General features: G+C 30.1%; 1 non-coding gene across 1 annotated transcript; it reads right to left on the bottom strand.

Moving 5' to 3' along the window:
- Window positions 1-5,387: 5,387 nt before the first annotated feature.
- On the bottom strand, window positions 5,388-5,550 carry LOC145271594 (U1 spliceosomal RNA). The gene has a single exon (XR_013866002.1). It is a non-coding gene; the product is annotated as a U1 spliceosomal RNA (small nuclear RNA).
- Window positions 5,551-9,368: the final 3,818 nt, after the last annotated feature.

Genomic DNA, 9,368 nt, shown 5'->3' with positions numbered 1-9,368 from the left:
AGGTATTATTGCCTGCTAGCTGGTCATTAAATCGATGCTTATTTTATGTTAAATTTATGTAGAAAAGTGATTCCATGTCCTGAAATCTTAAATATTTATTATTATTTGTCGTGTTTTTGAACGATATTTTTTTATTGTTGAAACGTAATAGCTAAAATACTTATTTTTTTTTTTAATTTATTTTTTAGAGAGTAAATAACGCTGGGTTTCATTGTAAAGATTTACAAATATATTTTTCTACATTAAGATAATATTAATTTGTGATGGCCAATAAATATTTGATCATTTTATGTAAACTTTATAAAAGAAAGTGATCCCCATTCTAAAATCTTAAATATGGGAAGAAACATACAAAATCAAACGAAATTCTCTAGCGACATAATAGGTAAGTGCAGACAGAAAACATTTTTTATGTTTGAACAATTAGGTACTTGTGCACTTATGTTACCCTGCTGAAATAACAGCCTTATTATTCAGAAAGCAATTCTTAATATGGAGAGAGGAGAATGTTTTGTAACTATTCTGTACTTCCACCTAATAATTTAATAAAATATGATCTCGTAAAATTCGAATTTAACTTAAAAATCAGATTTTTAAAAATAGAACAGAAACATAAGTGGATAATCATTTAAGAATTAAATACCAGAAATTATTTTTTTTGTGTGTGATCATAAGTTGATATTCATTAGAGACTGCCAATTAAATTCTGGAAAATTAGGGTTTTTTTGTGATCAGTTTTCTTCGAATTGAATTATTGTGTTTACGGTTCTCAGAAATCACACAAGTGTTTTCTTTTTAAGAATAGATTTTTTGTGTAAAAAAAAACAAAAAAACTTATCTTTTATCACATGAATTAAAAATAAACCAAATAAATTGGAAATTCACATTTTATATTCACGTTTGTTATAAATTATATAGAATCAATATTTTTATTGCAAAAAAAAAAAATGAAATGAATAAGCATAATTTAATATTTAAGGTTATTAAAAAAATTCGGATAAAAATATTTTTATTGCAAAAAAAATCAAATGAATAAGCATAATTTAATATTTAAGGTTATTAAAAAAAATCGAATTAAAAGTGTAAACAAAAACGGTACTTGTACAGTTTAATCAAGACATTAAAAAATGGAAATATCGAAAAAAGGTTATATTGTACGATCTTCAAAAAAAAAAAATTCACTTAATTTGATTAAGTAGTTTTTGTTTGTTTGTTTGTTTTTTTTGTTTGTTTTTTTTTACAGCGGAAAAACACGTTTTATGAGAGCGCGTTGAAGGCAGCCATCTTGTTTTTTTTTTTTTTTTAAATTTTGTTCGAGTTTATAAACGCCATGTAAAGCGCCGACACTCCGTCCCCATCTTTAATACTAGCTTTTCTTCCTAAAATTCGAACCATTTTGCTCGGTATCATAACAATTTTTTTTAAAATATTTTTATTGCAAAAAAAAAAAATGAAATGAATATGCATAATTTAATATTTAAGGTTATTAAAAAAATCGGATTAAAAGTGTAAACAAAAAACGGTACTTGTACTGTTTAATCAATACATTAAAAAATGGAAATATCGAAAAAAGGTTATATTGTACGATCTTCAAAAAAAAAATTCACTTAATTTGATCAAGTAGTTTTTTTGTTTTTTTGTTTTTTTGTTTTTTTTTTTTACAGCGGAAAAACACGTTTTTATGAGAGCGCGTTGAAGGCAGCCATCTTGTTTGTTTTTTTTTTTAATTTTGTTCGAGTTTATAAACGCCATGTAAAGCGCCGACACTCCGTCCCCATCTTTAATACTAGCTTTTCTTCCTAAAATTCGAACCATTTTGCTCGGTATCATAACAATTTTTTTTAAAAATATTTTTATTGCAAAAAAAAAAAAAATGAAATGAATAAGCATAATTTAATATTTAAGGTTATTAAAAAAATCGGATTAAAAGTGTAAACAAAAAACGGTACTTGTACTGTTTAATCAAGACATTAAAAAATGGAAATATCGAAAAAAGGTTATATTGTACGATCTTCAAAAAAAAAAAAAAATCACTTAATTTGATCAAGTAGTTTTTTTTTTGTTTGTTTGTTTTTTTTTTTTTACAGCGGAAAAACACGTTTTATGAGAGCGCGTTGAAGGCAGCCATCTTGTTTGTTTTTTTTAAATTTTGTTCGAGTTTATAAACGCCATGTAAAGCGCCGACACTCCGTCCCCATCTTTAATACTAGCTTTTCTTCCTAAAATTCGAACCTTTTTGCTCGGTATCATAACAATTTTTTTTTAAATATTTTTATTGCAAAAAAAAAAAAAAAAATGAAATGAATAAGCATAATTTAATATTTAAGGTTATTAAAAAAAATCGGATTAAAAGTGTAAACAAAAAACGGTACTTGTACTGTTTAATCAAGACATTAAAAAATGGAAATATCGAAAAAAGGTTATATTGTACAATCTTCGAAAAATATGTTTCACTTAATTTGATCGAGTATTTTTTGTTTTTGATTTTTTTTTTTTTACATCGGAAAAACACGTTTTTATGAGAGCGCGTTGAAGGCAGGCATTTTGTTTTTGTTTTTTTTAAATTTTGTTCGAGTGTATAAACGCCACGGGGAGATAACTCTATGGAAAGCGCCGACACTCCGTCCCCATCTTTAATACTAGCTTTTCTTCCTTAAATTCGAACCTTTTTGCTCGGTATCATTACATTTTTTTTCGCTGTAAAGCAAACTCTACTTGATGAAATTAAGTGAATTTTTTTTTCGGGGAACTTCATTCCATAACAGATACGTACAATTAAAATTTTTCGATATTTTCATTTTTTTTTTAATGTCGAAAAACATTTAAAAACTTACCTTTCATTTCAGTTCCAATACGAAAAAAAATCGGGTTCAAGTCTTTGTTCTTTTGTGTTCAAAACACAAAAAATATATATATATTTTAAAGATTTCTTTAGTAAATTGATACAATTTTTGTTTTGTGTGTGAAAATCATTAAGAAAAAAAAATTAAAATATAAAAGAATCAAAATTAAAAAATGAAAAACACGATTTAAACGTGAAATTATTTAAATAGAAAATCAACTGCTAAAGAACAAAGAAGTTAAGGTAATCGTAATAACACGGTGACATCATTATTTCGTTCCTCGTGTAAAAATGTATGTTTATTATTAAAACGTATCGAATTGCTTTCCTATCAAGTTCGGATTATATTTGTCAATGATTAAAGCTTGTTTTCGATATCTTTTGTAAATTTCTATTTTGTATGTCTAATTCATTAAAAATTAAAACATAAAAATCACATTTATAAAAAAAATAAATGAACATTTCATTCTTTTTTGAAATAGTCAAACTACTGTTAACATCCGAAATGAAAATAGGAGTGTGAATAATTGAATAATTCAAACCGTCCTTATATGGAAAAAAAAAACAAAAAACAAAAAACGTGAAGTTAGTTAAATTACAAAAATAGATTTGGACCAAGAAAGTAAACTATAATCTTTACATTATGAAACTTGAAACTGATTCGGTTAAACTTAAGATGACCCGCCCGATAAATGTCACAGTAACATTTATTGAGTGGTTCACTGGTTTTCTACCAACATTTTGTTTTATTTCTTATTTTTAAGCGATTATCGGGTCTTCAAAGACATTGCGGTAAGCTTGTCTTGTTCTCCAACAGCGTTCAACATTACTTGTTTTTCGAACGGAATAAACATTATACATTAACTAAAAACACTGAAAACTTAACCATTCGCCCATGTATGGAGTATTGTTGTCATATTTGGGTTGGTGCATCTGTTACTTGTCTCTCGCTCCTAGACAAGGTCCTGAACTGTCATCTAAGCTTCAGCCTCTCTCCCATCGACGAAATGTAGCATCCCTCTGCCTGTTTTACAAGTACTTTAACGTTGAATACTCTGACGAACTGCGAGCACTTGTACCCCCTCGACGTAATTACCCTCGACAAACCCGGCAAGCAGCAAACCGCCACCCCTCCACAGTTGTGATCCCTAAATTTAAGAAAGCCTTCTACTCCAGTAGTTTCTTGCCCCTTGGAATTCCCTTCCGACTTCTCTTTCCCCAACTGTACTGACATGCAGAAGTTCAAGTGTAACGTGAACCGACATCTTGCTGTCCAACTCCCCACCTAGTACCCCTGTCGCTTATGTCCCTGATAGTAACCCCCTACATCAAAGTGACAATGTGCCTTGTTTGGGGGTGATAATGTAATAAAAGAAAACCATTAAAAAACACAGAATTATACAGAATGGAGTTAGTGCACATTTAAAAATGTCCTCAATGTAACGTTGAACAAGAAAAAATTTTCTATTGGCATTTTTAAAAAAATTAATGGAGATTTCCCTCTTTCAGAAATGGCTGCTCAGACCATCACTGATGATGATTTCTTCATTTTGAAAATCTTTTCTGCATTATCAAGTATTCTCGCAAGGACTTTTTCATTTTGATGCTTGTGGGATGTTGAAGTGAGAATAACTTTTCATCTGTGAAGATGATGTTATTGAGCGTGCCTTGTCTGATAATAAGGTTTAACAAGAGTCGATTTCTCATGAGTTTCTTTGCAATTGTGGGTGCAGAGAGAACTGTCGCTTTTGGAGCTTATAAGATGACATTAATAGGTCACTTCGACATATCCTTCACATCGTCCTTGGTGATGTTTGTGCTTTGTTTACCATTTTTCTCATGCATCTTTTTGGATATCGTATGATTTTTCGCTAATTTTTTTTTTACACAGTGATCACCACTTATCAAGGCCCGGAAGCCACTCATGGATAAGGGTTATTGCAAGTACATTACGTTAGTGTGGAGATTTGATGAAGTGTTTACTTAAGGGGGCGGTTCATTAGGAATTTGTTTACATTGGACTTGAAGACATCCAAGTTGTAGTCAGGTGGGAAGCAGGCAGACGGAACAGAGTTCCACAGTTGTGCAGTTCTAAGAAAGAAGCTTTGTTCATGGAATCCGCGTTTTGATTTAGGCACAGATATAGAGTGGGGGAAATTTTTCACAGTGGATTCAGCTAGACGGGTGTTTTTCGTGAAAGATTTGCGAGGGAGGACCAGAGATTGGAGTTCAGAGGAGCACCTGCCATGGAAATAACGATAAAATAAGGATAGGCTCGCAACATCTCTTCTGTGGGAGAGAGGTTGCAAGGTAGAGAAAAGGGCATCCCTCACTAAGCCACGAAGTCTATTTTGTACTCTGTCAAGGCATGCAAATTAGATACAATCAGAACGTTGGAATTGAAGTGGATTATAAACTGGTCGAGAGAAATGGCGTATTTCTTGGTATTACAGAGATTAAGGGTGATTAAGCGGAGGGAGTACAGACCTACGAGTGAGAGGTACTTGGAAGAAGTAGGGAAGGATTTCTGATTTTGATTGTATTATCGGGGTGAGCACGTACGAAGACCCCACACTTAGAAATAGCACGTCCGAGTCGTCCACTTTTGGGACGATCGCAAAGGTCAACCCAACCGCAGTGCAATGGATGGGCCTCGCTCTGGGGGAACGACCTTAATGATCACCGTTACCCCGACGTAAGGTAAGTATTATATTTAGCCCTTCGTCCCCGGCCTTTGCATTATCTACTGCCAAGGCCTCATTTGGGGTACGAGGAAGCTTAGGCACAAAGGCCAGTAAGGGGAAGTGGGGAAAAAAGGGGTCTTTTCTAGTTCTTAGCTAGACTTGCGTAAGATAGCAAGTACTTTATTATAAAACCTATACTAGAGTTTCTATCACGCACTGTTTCGCCTAACATTCTTACCCGGACCTACTTAAAATAACAGCTCCCCAGCTTACGGGATGGCAGACGACATTCACGCTGTGATAAAAAGAAGAAAAACATATAACATTATATACAAAAAACTAAAAGGGAAAAATATATACAAACTAAAGAGTTTTAATTTTTTTTTTTTAAGTAAGTATAATTTTTTTATGTGCCCACCGCTGTTTTTATATCACACTTCTATACTAACCACCGACAAACACCAATAAAAAAGCTAAAATGCCTCCACATAATTCTCACCAATATCAGTATATCACAACATTTCATTCACGAATAACAACAATTCATAACAAATAATGTACTATTTAAACGTACAAATATTTTCACAAAACACCTCAATTCTTAACGGAACTTACATTTTACTATAATATTCAATGTCAAGGTCGTTTACATGTGAACAACATAAATTCATAATCTTTTCAATGAGAACGAATACAAACGAATGAAAACTTTTAGAATTCAAACCAAAGCACTAAACCAAAAACATATTTATGTAATTAAATCAGTTCATTAATTGGCGCTTGTACAGTTTAATAGAGACATAAAAAATAAAAATATTCAAAAAAAAAAAACGAGTTATATTGTACGTACGCGTTATGGAATGAAGTTCTCCGGAAAAAAAAGTAACTTAATTTGATCAAGTACTTTTTCTTACAGAGGAAATAAACTTTTATTGTAATCGATCTATCATCGCCATTTGACTAAGGGACACGAGGAGGGCAGGCTTTATACAAAGGACAAAATGAAAAAAAAGATAAAAAAAGAACAAAGAAATTCTGTGAAATAAGTATAAAAATATTTATGTAAATATTTTTCTGCTTATGTTTCAAAACAAAATAATTTTGTCAAACTTCGACAAACTTTAAGCGGTGATTGGAGTTATCTTCCCTTGACGGCCCCTTCTCCTAAGCAAAAAAAAAGATGGCCGTTACGTGATAGGTCACATTAAAATTTGATTTTCCTTGATAAAAAATATAATAATAACTGCTGGATCAAATCAAGTGATTTCTTTTTTCATGAAAACTTTAATCCATAACGAGTACATACAATATATTTTTTCAATATTTTTATTTTTTGATGTCTTGATTAAACTGTACAAGCACCTATTAATCATATCAAAGCATGGATGAAACAAAAATAAATTAAAAATTATGATCTAAAGAGTTATTTTCTCTTACATGAGCAGTAATTTTAAAAAAATGGCAATAGACGCTATATATATTTTTTTTCATATGTTAATCTCATGGAATAATTTGCGTCGTCGTCGTCGGTCGTCGTCGTCGAGGTAATCGATAATATAGCATAGTTCCTTGCTTTACTCTAACAATTATTTTAGGCAAACAACGCTGATAATTAATGTAAATGATATAAAATATACTTTTAAAAGTTATATTTGTGACGACAGAAGGAAAACAGGTCTAGTTTATCAATTTTAATGTAATTACGAAAAAAACAAAAAAACAAAACACCAGTTATTTATTCTGCTAATTTGCTAACGATCTTTCAAAAAAAAAAAAAAATAAATAACCAAATTTTTATGTGTAATTATTTTATACACTAGAATCATGTATACAGACTTTTGTAAAAATAAATTTTGTTCACTTTTATTTTTGAGAAAAAATATTTTTCTCAGTACGCCACACACAGTGTTATGCACGCACTTACACACACACACACACACACACACACACACACACACACACACACACATATATATATATATATATATATATATATATATATATATATATATATATATATAAACAAGTAGGGCGCAAGCAAATTACACACCGATCTGAATGTTGTTTAATATCGATTTGTGTTCTGTTATATTTTTTTCTCATATTCACATCTGCGAGTCAGGACATTTTACAACATTGCATTACTTCTCTATCAAAGGAGGGGGTAATACATGGGAGGGCGCAAAACATGACAAGTAAAGCCAGAATGGTGACAACGCGACACATGCCTGAAATACGCAAACTAGAAACAGCTACTACACTTCCATCGTTAGTCATTGATTGCATGGAAACATCAGGTTTAAGTCTGGAATTATAAGTTAAGGTCATCGTAAAGTTAACGGAATCGAATCTGATAAAAATAAGTCGCAATTTTCATAATGTAATCATGTGATTATTGTTTTGTTTCTTGTTGGTTCAAATCTAGTTTTTGTTATTTGATTGACTTCGCTATTTGTTCAATTCCTTCCTTTTTGAATTGTTTATGTGAAATATTCAGTTTTGCATTTTTTTATATTTGGATTATTTGGATTACTGTTCTCATCTTGGATGTAAACAGTAGTTCGACTAATCCAAATCATAATGAAATGTTCAATCTTTTACACGAGGAACAAAATAATGATTACACCGTTTTACGATGAACATAATTTCGTTGTTCTGAAGCAGTTGATTTTTTCTTCTTTTAATAATTTCACGTTTAAATCGTGTTTTTCATCTTTTAATTTTGATTCTTTTATATTTTCATATATTTAATTGCTTAATGAATTGGACACACAAAACAAATTTTGTATCAATTTACTAAAGAAATCCTAACAGCAATTTTCTGCGTTGAACACAAAAGAAAAACGATTTTTTGTTTCGTATTATATTCCTGGAATGGAGGGTAATTTGTATCAATTTACTAAAGATTATATTAAGAAATCCTAACAAACAATTTATTTGCGTTTGACACAAAAGAAAAACTTTTTTTTTTCGTATTAAATTCCTGGAATGGGAGGTAAGTTTTTTTTTTTTCACTTTACAACAGTATTATTCAACAACTTTAAAATAATCTTAAATATGAAAATAAGTTTATTTTTTATTGCAATCCAATATGAAAGGTAAGTTCATTTTTACGCTTAAAAAATCCCATTAAAATAATCTGAAATACTTCTGTTTTTGCAATCTCCCTTAAAAAATATTGGTTCTTAAAATAATATTAAACATAAAAAAGGTTTAATTTTATCGCAATCCAATACAAATATTGATTTCGTGAATGAAAATGTGTTTATTTAAGTAAAATTTACGTGATTTCTGCAAAAATCCTAATGTTTACCATAAACACAATACTTTGATTCGAAGTTGAATTGTTAAACAACTGAACGCAAACTGTTTTTCGGTTTTTAATATATATATATATATATATATATATATATATATATATATATATATATATATATATATATATATATATATATATATATATGAGCAAACACTTAATAAAATATGTTAAAAAAAACACTTTGCAATGAGTTAAAAACATATTTAATCTGAAAAGGAAACACTAGATAAATGGATAGTCCTTAATCCGTGGAGTTTCGAAGAAATACTCTCCTTCTCATCGGAGGGTAGGAATTAGCAAAATGTGGGATCGGACTTTGCATGCAGAAGTACTTTAATTTTACCATCTTTGATCATTTTGGTAAATTCAATTATACTTTTCATTATATTAGGCACCGCCAAAAATGTCCGAAAAATCAAGTTGTTGTTTTTTAAAACGAAATTACATTTATTAAAATCCATTATTTCTGAGTAACTTTTTTGTTATCAGAAAGATAAAACGCTGAATTTGATCATATAGAAAG

This window comes from Euprymna scolopes, chromosome 46 (genome assembly GCF_053919585.1).
Source record: "Euprymna scolopes isolate OS-2025 chromosome 46, ASM5391958v1, whole genome shotgun sequence".
Classification (NCBI taxonomy): domain Eukaryota; kingdom Metazoa; phylum Mollusca; class Cephalopoda; order Sepiida; family Sepiolidae; genus Euprymna; species Euprymna scolopes.
This window is presented reverse-complemented; position numbering and strand designations above follow the sequence as displayed.